General features: G+C 40.8%; 1 protein-coding gene and 1 pseudogene across 3 annotated transcripts in view; one reads left to right on the top strand and one right to left on the bottom strand.

The window, feature by feature from the left end:
• Window positions 1-2,485, bottom strand: part of STRADB (STE20 related adaptor beta) — a 36,414-nt gene extending 33,929 nt beyond the window's left edge. The window contains exon 1 of one of the 3 annotated variants that reach the window (XM_025893372.2): window positions 2,258-2,484. The gene's annotated coding sequence lies outside the window, so the exon portion shown is untranslated. Of the gene's footprint in view, window positions 1-979; window positions 1,096-2,257 lie in introns of those variants that run through there. The other 2 variants (XM_025893378.2, XM_025893383.2) reach the window with 2 other exon arrangements.
• A 116-nt stretch (window positions 2,486-2,601) lies between these two features.
• LOC112840226 (spliceosome-associated protein CWC15 homolog pseudogene) lies at window positions 2,602-12,246 on the top strand (annotated as a pseudogene).
• The last annotated feature ends 691 nt before the right edge of the window (window positions 12,247-12,937 follow it).

The raw sequence follows: 12,937 nt of genomic DNA on the forward strand, positions 1-12,937 counted from the left end.
CTACAAAGGCACCACCAAAACTTTCCAGATTTTTCCTAACAGAAAGGGTGGCAATGTTCTAAACTTTCTAGTGTTGGGTGTTTGTTATACCTAACCAATATCATCTCTTTTTTTAATTGTGGTTATTTTAATGAAATCCCCAAGTTTAATCAAGATAAATATCTAAGCAAAATGAAAGAGAAAGGGAAGACTGTGTAAACAATAGATATTATAGAGCAGTATCCAATTTTACTAAGGAAAGATATGGATTTATTCAGGATATTCACTACAAACCGAAAGTAGAGAACAGGAGGAAGAAAAACCTGAAAAGGTATGATTATTTTGTCACCTGCCATTCATTATCATCAGTTTAAGGCAGTGCCATGTCACTTGCTGTATTACAAAAGGGGGAAAGCAATACCTGCCCTGCCCACCTTCCAGGATGATTGAGATCAAATGAGATACTTCATCTGAAAGGGCTCATAACTACCAAACACTGTACCAATATAAGAACTTGAGTGGATGCTCTGAAAGGTACACTCAAATATTACTGGTGGCAGCTCAAAAAGGTAAGGCTCATTTGGAAAGCAAGTTGGCAATGTTTCAATGACCATGAAAATACTCACACCTTTTGATCCAGTAAAGTTCTCACCTCCCCTAATCTAATCTAAGGAAATGTCTAAATAAACGAAGAAACCATACACCTGTAGAAAATCATTACACTGTTAATCTGAAGCAGCCAAGTATTCATTCCACATGTGTTTAATGAATGGCTACCATGGTCAGGCACTGGGGACACTCACTGATGATCAGGGCAGACAAGGCAGTTTACATTCCCACAGACAGAAGGATTAGGGATGTCGTGATTAACGCAGTTTTCTGGCTATCAGGATTTTGTTTTTCTTTTTCCACCTCATATCAGCAAGTTCTTAAGTAACAAGAAAAAACTTTAAATTCCATTCCATTATCTATATTTCAGAAAAACTCAGAAGAAACTGACCGATTTATGAGACTTGATAGTACGAAAGAAGTTGTCCCACGGGGCTGATTTAATCCCACAGATTTCTGCTTTAGTTATGCCAGACGATTAAGAGATGATTTTACAAGACATTTTGCGATCAAGGCAGCAGCTGCGCCTGGTAAAGATGGTGGTGGGGTGGGAGGGATAGATTCGCGGTCATAATTTTCTCCTGCATGCTCTTTCACTAGATACGAATATAAATCCTTCTTAAATCATACTACAGACCTATATTTTTAAATATATTACAAGTACATCAGTGTGGTCCCTTGCATTTGTGTCTAACAAGCTAATTAGGGTAAAGCTTTATAAATAAATTTGCTCCATTACAGAATGGTTCGTCCAAAGGCTTTAATATCAAAGGTTAATTTCTGTGAAAATCATAGGGCGCATTTATTTACAGAACTCGGATTTTGAGTTAATTTAGGCATCCAACAGAGGCTATTGTTAGAGGGAATGCAAAAAAAACCCAAAAAACAAAAAACGACTTAACTCTGCTGAGCCTTAAAATTACTGTAATTTTCAAAGAGATCTTGAGAAGCCATAAAATCTTAAAAATTATAGCGACGCACAACTCCGTAAGATTTTCCAAACTTAGTATCGTGACTCATGCTTTCAAAAAATATTCCCTGAGTGCCTACTGTGCGCCGGACGGACTCTGTGCTAGGCAGACGCTGTGTCTCAAAATCCTGGCCAAGTTCTGAGGAAAAAGGTATTCGACACAACAAAGCCACGAGGAAAAACACGACGCTGAATTTAAATACTGAGAACAAAACGAAGCTGGAGCATTTAATTTTGTAAGAGGTTATTTCCGAGTCCTGCTTTGGGGGATCGCGATAGCGAACTCGCCGAAGGTGGTACCCAGAACCTCGGCCAGAGGGTGTCTTCTGTTCGGAAACTCCTCCAGGCTCGGGAGCGCTGCCAAAGGTGAGAGAGAGGTGGGGGAAGAGAGCACTTCGGGAAGGAGCGCCCAGCGCACCTGGCAACCACCGCCTACGCTGAATGCAGGTGCCTCCGCCGAATGCAGGTGCCTCCGCCACGGGGCGGCCCGGGGCTCAGCGACCGCTCGCCACGCCACGCCACGCCACGCCACGCCGGACTCCAGCCACCGCTCCGCCGGCTGCCCGGGCTTGGGTTCGAGGTAAGGGGGCGAGTTCTAGCCTCGGGCTTCCCGAGGCGTGCGCGGTACAAGCCGCGCTCCCTCAAGTCCCCGACCCAGCCCTCCACCTCCCCCTCCCCGGCCCGTCCTCCCCTCATTACCCTGGCGTCGACCACGACCAGCGGCTCTCCTCAGGCGGCCAACGGCGCGGGGCCTATGGGCCCCAGGAGCCCAGCCCGCCGTGGGGCACCTCGAGCGCACAAGACCCGCTCCCAGCGCGGGCCGCGGGGCGCAGCAAGGCGGCGCGACCCGGACTGGGGCTGTGGGCCTGGAACTCTGCCCCAGCCCCAGGCAGTCCGCCCGGAGTGGATTCGCCCCAGGGTCGCGGCCCCGCCTCCCGCCCCAGGGCCAGGCTGCTAGGGGGCGGGGCCTTCTAGCTTGGGGGCGGGACAAACGCGCAACAGCTCCGAAGGGTGAGGGGGCGGGCGGACAGGAAACCACAATTCCCGGCAGGTCGCGCGCTGGCGCCGTGGAGGCTGCTGGGAGAGTGGGTCTCCGCTCTTCTCCAATGTGTGGGGCTGCTAGACAGCCGGCCTCGCTGCAAAACCGAAGTCGCCGAGTGATGATGTTGTGAAGTCGCCCGCACGTCCCTGCCACGCCCGGGCGGTTACTGGCAGCGCCGGCCGCTTCGGCTGCAGCTCTCAGGCTGACATCGCTTTAGATCCTATTCCCTGAGGGAGCGCGGGCGGAGGACAGAGGACGTCGGGCCATGCCTGTGAGTAACATTCCCGCGCGTGACTCGAATTTGCCCTGGCCAACTTCTCCTGAAGGCGGAGGAGCCTCCCCGCCCCGCGCTCCTCCCGGTCCTCGGAGGTCACGCGCGGACATCAGAGCCGGAGGCTGGGTATCGCAGGCCCGGGTCTTCGTCGGGTCCCCGCCCCGCGGTGGGAAGTGGTTTGTTTCCCAAGTGTGGGTGCGAAGTGATAGGCGCCGGGCTCTGGTCTGTGGGTTCATCCCAGCTGCGCCTCTGAGGATTGCAGTATCTCATTCTCTGCCGGAGAGCATCCACCTGGAACCCCATCCTTGAGCGATGAGCGGCTTTAGTGTCTGGACGTTAAACCTTTAGCCTCGGTCACCATATGTGATGTCAGCGAAAGGAGAGGATATTGCAAAGAGCTCTTTCTGTGCTGAATTAGGCTTTTCTTGTGATTGATTTTGAGCCAGATACCACATATGCTTTAAAAGAAACGGTTAACTTAGTTTCAAGCGTAAATAATAGATGTTGGCAGATGTCCTTTTTAGTAACAGCGTAAAGATAATCTCCCAAACACTTAAAAGAGTTCTGGGTCATAATAATAATGGTGAACTCAGCTCGTTGCTCACGAAGCTTATATTAAAACCTGCAGTTTCTGAGCCAGAAAAGAAAGAAAGAAAGAAAATCCCGAAGCAGTAACTTTTCACTGGAAATTCATTAAGCTAGAATAGACCACAGAAATAAAATGACATGTACTCTTCCAGTTTTTAAAAAAATATATTTCGGGAAAATTTGTCCTGACCTTCATACCTTTGCTGTAGAATTGGAAGTCTGAGTTACAGTGATCTCCAAATAGCACGTTAATAGCGTTGACATGACACTTCAGAACAAACTGTGAAGGACATTTGGTGGTGAGAAAGGGCAGGGATGAAGACACTTTAACATCTCAGCAGCTTTTCCAGCTTTCTATTTTTAAAATTAATGTTCAACAAGTCTCAGACATTCAGCAGTCACATGTATGAAAGACAGTGTTTTGTTACTTTACAGTTTTTTATTCATATGTTGAAGGAGTCATAAGAAAGAACAAACATTTGAGTACATGTGACCCTTGAACAACGGGGGGGGTGGTTAGGGGCACCCACCCTCCTGTACAGTTGAAAATCCGTGTATAATTTTTGACACTCTAGAAACTGTACTAATAGCCTGTTTGACCAGAAACCTTATTGATAACATAAACCGTTGACTAACATATTTTGTGTTATATGTATTACATGCTGTATTCTTACAATAAAGTAAGCTAGAAAAAAGAAAAAGTCAAGAAAATTATAAGGAAAAGAAAATACATTTACTGTACTGTATTGAAAAAAATCTGTGTATAAGTGGACCCTTACAGTTCAAATGCCTGTTCAAGTCAGCTGTACTTCTAATCAGCCAGGCACACCAGTCATGAGCTCTACATACGTTCACTCAATCACTATAATAACCCTGTTGTGCTAATCTGAGGCTCAAAGGGTTTGTTTACGTTACAAGTGGAGATTCAAACCTAGATCTGCCTTGCGTCAAAGTTACAGGTCGGGTAAGTTGTACCTACATCAGAAATTACCTTAAAGTTTGGATGATTCAAAACTATTTTCCAGCATTATTTCCTAATACTGGTTCCTTATACACCTTGAATATCTAGAAGAAGTTCTGAACCCCTGCTCTAGTACTTCTGAACAAAGTGTTCTCTTTGCTTGCCATTCCTGTACCCCGACAGAGCTGCTCATTTCGACCCCAAAAGCCCATTCCAAATCCACCACAGTTTACGTGTGTAAGGCATGATAGGATTGGATTTTCATCTCAAAGGTCCTTTCTAGTTCCAAGGTTTAGTGATTCTACAATTGAAAATATGAGCCAAAGAGTATTATTTTTCCACTGGAAACTGGAAATCATGGTTAACATCAGTAGTCACAAAGAGTAGAAAAACTAGTTTCTTAAAAATTTTACATCAATATCCAAAATATGTTAAACACCAATATAAGGAATGGAGACAGATAGTAATATATTATTTCATGATTATTTTGAGCTCTTTATATTATCTGTAAGTTTTTGAACCTCTTTAGTTGCCATCTTGTTTAGTTGTTAAGAAATCTGAGGCATTAAGGTAATACATTTTAAATGACTTAGTAAATAAAGGGACTAAATTATTCATGGCTTCCAGTCATATTTGCTCAGACCTGCAGTGTTCATGTAGTAATAGGAAACATTTATGTAATACTTACTATGTGTTAGATACCTATCTTAACATTTTACCTATATTATCCTCACAATAGCACTAGGAGGTGTTTTGGTAGATAGGCAACTGAAGCAGAGGGTAAGTTAACATACCCAAGGTCATTCATCTACTAAAGTGGTGGAACTGGGTGTCAAACCCAGGCAAGCCCAGAATCTTTAACATTTACTGAGCACCTACTGTGAACCAACCCCACAACTGGGTGTTTTTATTACAATTAGATCATTTATCAGTACAACTACCTTAAATAGAATGTAAGTTCAGCATTTGGTGACTACCCAAAGCTACAAGATAAGTAAATGGTTGAACCAAGATTTGAACCCACTCTTGCCTTTCTTCAAAGCCCTTCTTCTTTCTTCTACTTTCCCTTAATAATCAAATCTTTATTAAATACCTTTGATAGGCCAGAGACTGTGCTAAGTGCTAGGGATTTAGCCCCTGCTTTTAAGAAACACAGTCTGAAGAGGGAAAGACACAATTGTTACAGTGTATTAATAGGATAGCAGTATACAGAATGCAGCATACAGAGGTTCAAAGGGTAGTGAACTCTGCCTGTAGGGTGAGAAGGCTTGGTCCAGTCTTAGAAAAACAAACGGGAATTAGCCTGGGCAAAGAAAAGGAAAAGGGATTTTTGGGGGCTGAATTTTGCCCCACCAAAATTTGTGTGTTAAAGTCCTAATCCCTGTAACTTCAGAGTGTGACTGTATTTGGAGATGGGGCCTTTGAGGAGGTGATCGACTTAAATGGGGCATTTAGGGTGGGTCATAATTCATTCTGACTTGTGTCCTTATAAAAAGAACTTTAGAAACAAAAAGAGACACCAAGGATGTGTGCACAGAGGAAAAAAAATATGTGAGAACACATTGAGAAGGTGGGCATCTGCAAGCCCTAGGAGAAACCAAGCCTGCCAACTATTTGAGATTTGATTTCTAGCCTCCAGAACTGTGAGGAAATACATTTCTCTCATTTAAGCTACTCAGTCTGTGGTATTTTGTTATGGCATCTGTGCTATTTTGTTATGGCAGTCCTAGCAAACTAATTCAGGGATGTTCTAGCAAAAGGAATGACATACAAAAAGCCTTTGAGGTATGCCAGGTGATTAGGTTTCATGGTAAGAAGCATTGAGAGATGAAGCTGGAGATTAGGCTGGAGCCATATTAGGACAATTTTGTATGAAACGCTAAGGAGCTGAACTTGGGGGATGGCATGGAGAGGGTTTCTAGCAGAGGAAAAACATTGAATATTGATTTTAGAAAGACTAGATAAAACGGAAGCAAGAAGATCAATTAGGTGGAAGCTATACTAAATATTTTCTCAGAATATTGAAATGTCAAACTAAAACAGAACTATTAACATAAGGGAGATTTTAAAGGGCACAGCTAACCCTTAGGGCAAACATGGAGGATTTAGGAAGAATTTGTATGTACCTCTTAGTACCTAGAAACTGGCTTTACTTTTGACATTTTGCTTTCCATGAATAAATAAAGCTTTACTCAACTATCACAGAATATTCAGTATTTTCCCACCAACAGACACTTTTATGGTGCTTACACTGTTCTAAGCCAAGTCCTTTGACAACCTCATGAAATATCTACTATTACTATTTCCATTTTTACATAAACGTATCGAAGCACAGAGAGGTTAAGTAACTTGCCCATGGTCGCATAGCTAATGGCAGTGTTAGATTCAAACTCAAGTAGTCTGTCTTCAGAGTCTATGCTCCTAGCCATTATACTATATGTTGCCATATATTATTTATCAAGATCTTCAACTACCTATGAAAGGAGGAGGAAGTAATACAAAAATAAATTGGGTATGTATGCTGTAGGGAGTATATAGTTTATCAGAGGAGATAAGGAATAATTATATGGTTAAAAAATGTTTTAGAGAAAAGGGAGAGTATTGGGAAGTAATCTTACTTCAAGTTGGGGCTTCTGGGAAATCTAGCATTGGGAAAAAGTGGTACTTGAACAGGGGTGTGAAGAATGGCGACACTTCGAATATGTAGAAGGAGGGAGAGAAATTAAAGGTAGAAGAAATCACATGAACAAAGTTATAGGATTGGGAATTTCCTGGTGTTTTTAAGGAGCTAGTAAATACAATCCTTTGTTTTGGCTGGGATATATTGTGTGGTTGGAGAATCTAGTTTGGGGGTCATGGGGACAACAAATGTCTGGGAAAGAGAGGTCTTAGGGATTGAGGGGCAACAAAAATTGTGAGGTTTGAAGTCAAATGATTGAGGTATATGCCAGATGTAATTATCTTTTAGGAGAGGATAAAGCTCATCTAGTCCCAACTTGTGAGTTAACAAGTCCTGTCTTCACTGTCTCACAGATCCCTCTTGTTTCCTTTCAACTCTTTTATGCCTTTATTACAATTATCCAGGCATAATGTGATAATTTTAAATTATTTTGTCTCTAATCTTTACATTGTTGAAATTTATCCTGTATTCTGACTCCAGTTTTATTTCTCAAATGTCACTTTTTAAAAAAATTTATTTTTAAGTAATCTCTACTGCTTAGAGTAGAAGCACCTAACTTGGGGCTTGAACTACAACCCTGAGATTAAGAGTTGCATGCTCTCCTGACTGAGTTAGCCAGGTGCCCCTCAGATGTCACTTTCCATTTAGAAACTTGTTTCCTGTGGGATCAAGTTCAGACTTCTTAATCTGAACTTGTCAAATTCAAAGCTCCAAGTACTTTCCCAGTAATCATCTCCACTTAAATTGGTCCGTATACTGCTGCCAAACTGGCTCTGTCTGCTGTTGGCTCTGGCGCTTCTTTTTTTTCTTTGTTCTTTACCTACTGGATACGCCTCTTCTCACTATCCAAATCTTTCCATCCTTGAGGAACCCACTTAAATCTTACTCCTATGTGAAACCAGACCACTTCAGCTAGAAAAGAACTTTCCCTCCACCTGACTGTATAATTTAATACTCATTAAATATTTATTATCTGGTGGTGTTATCTTCTTCTCTTAGATATCCTAGACCATTAAATCTAGGTTTAATCTAGATCATAGAACTCATTACAGCTGTCCCTAATAGATCTTAGGTTTCTTAGATCTTTAACCTCCCTTAGGCCAGATTGTATACTGTTGTATGCTGTTGTATACTACTTTTTTTTAAATCTCTTTCCAGTCTTTCAGTTTAATTCAAGAGGCATTTATTGAAAACTGTCCAATAAGCAGCTGATTGACCAGTTGTTAACTCAGGTCATTTTATTGAAATTTCTTATGTAACAGCCTTCTTAATATGTAATGTTCCTAGCTATGCTACTGACTCACATAACCTTGGGGATATCCGGTTTAACCACGCTATATTATGATTTATTTGTGCTAGAAAATGAGCATGCTCGTGTTATAGAGGTGTAACTAATTCATGTTGTAAAGATCATTGAGGTCTTTGAAGCTTATCCATATACCTCTGTCAGTATTTGCCAAACTTCAAGTTTTTTCTCTTTAGAAAGCTTTCTGACAATAAAGAAGGAATAGCTCAAATAAAATAGGGTCTAATTTAAGAGTGTTACACTATTTTGTGTTACAGTAGAGTTGATATATGCATTAATGGTGAAAGAATTCAGCCACCAGTTCAGTTAATAGTTCATTTAACAACAAATATGTAATGAGTTGCTTAAGCTCCTGCCATTATACTCTCATTCTGATCAGCAAGGAAGAAGAAAGGGAGAAGGTAGGCACTTCCCCTTCCTTCCTGGAAGTAAGTTGTAATATATGTTGTGAAAGAAACAATTTAGATGCTGAGTTAGAAAATAAAGATGTCAGGGGAGGCTACTTTAGATCAGGTGGACTGGTAACTTCTCCCTGAGGATAACTTTTCAGCTGAGATTAGAAGGGTGAGAAGTAGTTACCATATAAAGAACAAGAGGGAAGAATATTCCAGGTACAGTGAACAGTTACAAAGATCCAGAGATAGGAGAGAGTGTGATGAGGAAGTAAACAAGCCTGACACAAGGCTGTGTCTCTTTGGCTGACTGAGCAAGGAGAGTGGTGCAAGATGAAGAAAGAGAAGTAGGGGCTAGACTACACCAGATGTGTAGATTTTATTCTAGGTTTTTTTTTTTAAGGAGTTTAGCTTTTAAAACATTTTTCTTGTCTTACAGAGAAGAGAGAAACCAAGAAATTGAGCATGGAGGCCTGTTAAGAGGTTGGTTTGTAGACTAAGATAATGATGGGTAGAATTGGGATGATAGAAGAGGGGATGAAGAGAAATTGGTAAATTTGAGGTATTAGACTATACAGGATTGGTAATGGATTGGATGTGGAAGGTGAAAGAAAGGAGGTATCTGCTGTTTAGTGGATCAATTCAAGAATTACAATCAGCCTGTGAGAAATTTGGATATTGGAAGAAGTCTGGTCCGAAGAGCCAGACTGGGAGTTATTAACAGTAAAGAGGTAGTTTAATCTGTGGTAGTGTTGCACAAAGGTAAATGAAAAACAGCAGTAATAAAGAACACAGTCACAGTTGGAACTTTAGGAAATACCAACATTTAAGGATCAAGGGAAGGGAGCTGGGTGATCCAATGAAGGGATTTGAGAAAGTGCATTCATTGAAAGATGTAGGCTTCAGGAGAACCGTAGGAAGGTTGAAGTAGGGAGTAGTCAACAGTATTGAACCAGAGATACTTAAAATAACAGCTAAGAAGGTACCATTGGATTGGTTAACAGGCCCTGTTGGTGACTGACGGGAAGGTCGGTTCAGGAAAAATCAGATTGTAGTAGGATTGAAGTATGAATAAAAGTTGAGGAAAAGGGAAAGTAAATACTCTGAAGAAGCTTGACTGAGGACAGAGGGCAATAGCTAGAGGGGAACCCAGAATTTTGAGGAAGGGAGATTTTTAAATTTTAATTTTACCTGTTTTTAATCAAGTGGAAGATTTTGAGCATTATAATAGGCCAAGGAAGAGGGTGTGGCTAGTGGATAGAGATAACTGGTAGAGCAAAGTTTAGAGAAGTCAGGAGTAGAGACTTAAGTAACATATATTTCATTGTTTTTTCACTGGGTGGACATATACATATGGTAGACAAATTGAAAGGTATATGATGAAAAATAAGTTTCTCTCCCCCTTCTGTCTTCCAGCCACCTAGTTCTTCTAAGAGGATTGCTAATTTATGCTCACATTAACGAGTGTGCAAGTACATGATTGAGGTTATGCTTATACTTAATTCTCAGAGTTTGGAGAAAAAGCTAGCTATAGATTATGTGGATTTATTGATGTGAGGAATAAAAGTAAGAGAGATGGAGAACAGATGGGGGTACAGAGATGAGTATAAAAGACGTCTCAGAAAAGAACATTTAAGAGGGTAATGGAGGGCATGCCTATGGTGTGAGGCCCACAGGTGATGACTGAATTTACAGCAGCCCCATTTCCCATGGTTTTGTGACCTTTCCAGGAGAACTTATCTACTTCTTTATATTTAAAAATGCGTGTCAGCTTAGAAAATGAACTTCTCAAAAATTCATCACTTAAGTAAACACATGTTAGGGGTCCAAGTGCCAAAGCTCTGCTTCTATTCTTACTGCTTTGAGTCATAGGCATGTTGTGTGTGGTACTTTGAGGTTATTCAGGCCAGTGGTATAAATCAAAACAAAGGGAAACTTGTTGGTTAAGAAAGAGCATTCTCGGCAGAGGTTTCTGGGAGCATAAAAGATGACAACAGCAGCTAGGCCAACTTTTGAACCTGCGAGAGGTGGGAGAGGAAAAGGAGAAGGTGATTTGAGCCAACTCTCAAAGCAGTATTCAAGTAGAGACCTACCTTCTCATACAAAGATAAAATATAGACAAACTACTCAGGATGCCCCTGAAGAGGTTTGCAACCGTGACTTCAGGAGAGAGCTGGAAGAGAGAGAGCGAGCTGCTGCAAGAGAAAAAAATAGAGATCATCCAACACAAGAACATACAACCTCCTCGTCAGTGTCAAAGAAGCCTCGGTTAGACCAGATTCCTGCTGCCAACCTTGATGCAGATGATCCTCTAACAGATGAAGAAGATGAAGATGAAGATTTTGAAGAGGAGAGTGATGATGATGATACTGCAGCTCTTCTTGCATAACTAGAAAAAATTAAAAAAGAAAGAGCTGAAGAGCAGGCCAGGAAGGAACAAGAACAGAAAGCTGAAGAAGAAAGAATACGTATGGAAAACATTTTGAGTGGAAACCCTCTCCTTAATCTCACTGGCCCATCCCAGCCTCAGGCCAACTTCAAAGTTAAAAGAAGGTGGGATGATGATGTTGTTTTCAAGAACTGTGCAAAAGGTGTAGATGATCAGAAGAAAGACAAAAGATTTGTAAATGATATGCTGCGATCTGAATTTCACAAAAAGTTCATGGAGAAATATATTAAATAGTACAGTTTTATGTGCTTAATTAAAGACTGTAAAATGTAAAAAAAAAAAGTATTCTCTGTCTGAAGGAAGAAAGGAAGCAGAGGAGACTAGAAACCAACTAAAATGTCTCTGAGATGGTACTACTGTTTCTAAAGCACATAATTTAACAACTTAAAAATTTTTTTTCAAATATTTTTATTTCTTTAGCTAGTACTAAGCTAAATCACTGTCTTTTCTTTATTTTTAGTCACAAATTAAGAAGACTACAGAGGAGACTTAGCAGTTGTGAGGTTTTTAAGAAGATATTTGATCATTTGATGCGGGTCTATTTTTTATTAGTTTATTTTGTCACTTAATTTTTTTTCCAAGTTTTTGTTTAAATTCAAGTTAGTTAACATATAGTGTAGTATTGGTTGCAGGAGTAGAATTTAGTGATTCATCACTTACATATGACACCCAGTGCTCATCCCAACAAGTGCCCTCCTTAATGCCCATCACCTATTTAGCCCATCCCCCCACCCACCTCCCCTCCAACAACCCTCAGTTTGTTCTCTATAGTTAAGAGTCTCTTGAGGCGCCTGGGTGGCTCAGTTGTTTAAGAGACTGCCTTTGGTTTGGGTCAAGATCTCGGGGTCCTGGGATCAAGTCCCACATCAGGCTCCCCCTGCTCTGTGGGGAGCCTCCTTCTCCCTCTCCCTCTGCCGCCACGCCCCCTCAGGAACTCATAAGCGAGCTTGTGCTCTCTCTCTGTCAAATAAATAAATGAAAACAAAAAAGTCTCAAGTTTGCCTCTCTGTCTCTTTTTTTATCTTATTTTATTTTTCCTTCCCTTTCCCTATGTTCATCTGTTTTGTTTCTTAAATGGATGTGGGGCTTATTTTAAATGCATCCATAAATAGCTGCAAATGCTGCCAGTGGAAAACATGATAAAACTAAGCAACAAGCCAAAGATTCCGATTTAGCCTTCCTATGACACTGACACACTAGTTCTTTTTAGTTTTTACAGGAAAAGTGGGTATTGTGTTATTGCTATAAAAATGATAAAGCACCCTTTTAACAGCAAACTCATAGTTTTTCATAAGGCAAATACAGTGTTTTCTTTCAAATGTTCAATCTTTGCTTAATTTTTCAAGGCAATTCATTTAATTGATGTTGGACTGAAATGTATTAGTAGTCAGTTTTCATTAAATTACTTCTGTAATTCAGTTTATTGACATTTTTCATTTTTAAGCTTATAGTTAGGCATGTATTGTAAGCCTGCTATTTCCCCTTTGCTTGTAGCTTTGGGGCATACAAAAATAAAGTACCTTCACTTAAAGAGCTTATAATGTTGTAGCAAGAAAGAAAGTGAGCACATAGTCTTCTGGTAACACCCAAGATGAGGAGTCAGTAAATACTGATTAAGGAGTAAGTCACAATGAAAAATTTTATGATTTCCTAAACCATTTTTCCCATGTTTGTAATCCACTCTGTA

The sequence above is a fragment of the Callorhinus ursinus genome, unplaced genomic scaffold (genome assembly GCF_003265705.2).
Source record: "Callorhinus ursinus isolate GAN/ISIS: 27379988/994484 unplaced genomic scaffold, GSC_fseal_2.0 scaffold2, whole genome shotgun sequence".
NCBI classification, from domain to species: Eukaryota; Metazoa; Chordata; class Mammalia; order Carnivora; family Otariidae; genus Callorhinus; species Callorhinus ursinus.